Source organism: Rhagoletis pomonella, unplaced genomic scaffold (assembly GCF_013731165.1).
Source record: "Rhagoletis pomonella isolate Grant_MI unplaced genomic scaffold, Rhpom_1.0 Rhpom_scaffold_00001, whole genome shotgun sequence".
In the NCBI taxonomy this organism is placed as follows: Eukaryota; Metazoa; Arthropoda; class Insecta; order Diptera; family Tephritidae; genus Rhagoletis; species Rhagoletis pomonella.
The window spans coordinates 62,726,399-62,728,483 of NW_023458555.1; the positions used below are offsets into that span (position 1 = coordinate 62,726,399).

Genomic DNA, 2,085 nt, shown 5'->3' on the forward strand with positions numbered 1-2,085 from the left:
ATTTTTATTGAGCTTTGTACCACGATTGTTTATTAGGAAAAATTGAAAAAGCAACAAAGTCTAATAAATAAATAATAATAATAATAAATAATAATAATATTAAAGTATATTTCATTAGCCATTTATTATAAATAAAATGGTTCCACTGCTGAGGTAATGTGTAGTGCATGTACAAGTACAAACATACATAAATATATGTATATATGTACATATGAATAATGTTTTTACATGATGGCTAAAAGCTAGTAGTGACTCGTTTGTAGGGGCACATTGGAAAATTCCAACCACACTTAGACAGATAAAAGAAGTATTTTGTTAGACATCTGAATCCTGTCATTCTTCGGCGCGTTGTCAATCGCAACGGTTGTGGCTAACTGAAGTGAACCAGAATTGTATATTGGATCGGTCGACGTGATTTATATATGTATATAAATCTGTAATACATACGTACGTGTACAAATGTATATATTTGTAAATATATATACAAATGTGCCATAAAAATATATATAATTTATATCTAGTAAAATATCCCATCCACACAAGCAGCTAAAAAATAGCAAAGTTATACATTTTTTAAATTAAGCTACGTAATAGTGAATATTTTGAGAATGAAAAAATACACATATTTTAATCAAAATATAATACAAAATTTGCACACGTATACGTACTAGTAATGTTACGTATACGCCACGTTAACGACAGAGTTTTCAAGAGGACTCGTTACGATTTTTAAAAGAAAAATAGCATACAAAAATTGCGGGATATTAGAACTAATGGCCTATATATCTATAACTGCCTTTAACAGTTAGTGTAATAACTTCTAACGTGTTTCTCTAAAGCGAATGATGCAAAAATGATTCTGTGTCTTTTTCTTCTGCACTTAAACGGCAACAAAAGACTCGATCAAGTGGTTGAATAGATATAAGTGGTGTACTAAAGTGTGGAAAAACATGATTTCACTAAAAACTGTGGCCTTAAATATAACTCATGTGTCTCATACAAATCGATTTAAATTAAGGACATGTGTTATAGTCCACACGAATCTTAGTACAGTTTACTCGTACTAACTTAGGTACCCACCTGGGTGATTAAAAAATTTTTTTTTTTTTAATTAGAATTCTTGTGCATGTGCGATAACTTTCGATAAAAACAAACGAGAATATAAATAAATAAAAAGTTGATTATGAAAAAATTAATTTTAACGAATTTCCAATTCAATATACTTACATTCTTTTTGCATCGGAAAGGTAGTGTCTCAGAGGTGGTCCCATACTAATCTGGTTGAGATCCGATCAGTGGATCATGAGATATATATATATATATTTTTTTTTTATATGGGAGTTGAAGTCAGTTTTTTTTGCTAAAAATTACTTGTTTCACTGCACATTTGAAATTAAGCTTTGATATAAAGATAAATATGAAGATGAAGAAATAAATGACAACGATGAAGTCAAACAAAAATAGAAGCCAGAAGTGAAGATAAAGACGAAAATGGAGACAATGACAGAATTAAGAATTAAGAATTAGGGTAACTGAAAGGGTAAGTACATTTCTTGAATTTATGAAGTGAAACTTCTTTAGCGACAGTTGGTTGGTTGGGAAATGGTTCTCAGCGGTTTAGCGGTTTGAGAATAAAAACAAAAACAAAGATGCCTAGAGGTACATAGCAAAAACGAAGATCAAAGTAAATTTAAACACTTTAAGGTAAAGGTGAAGAGGAATATGCAAAAATAAAGATAAATATGAAGAAAAGGATGAGGATGAAGATCGATATTGTTATCGATATAAAACTCGATATTCTTATCGATATTGCTATCGATAAAATAATCGGTATAGTTGTCGATACAAAAATGGATATTGTTATCGGTATAATAATCGATTAAATAATTGATTTTGCTACGATTTAGTGATTTATATTGTTAACGACATGTACAATAATCGATACTGATGATTGTTATATTTATCGCTGAATTAATCGATTTTACAATCGTTGTATTTTTCTATATGTGTATGGATATTGTTATCGGTATTTTTATCAACAGGGTTATCGATACACTAATCGGAACATGGAATGTGATCACATTA

General features: G+C 29.4%; 1 protein-coding gene across 1 annotated transcript in view; it reads left to right on the forward strand.

Moving 5' to 3' along the window:
• The window catches only part of LOC118755619, a 238,743-nt gene that overhangs the window by 225,873 nt on the left and 10,785 nt on the right, over positions 1 to 2,085 (forward strand). The window lies entirely within an intron of this gene.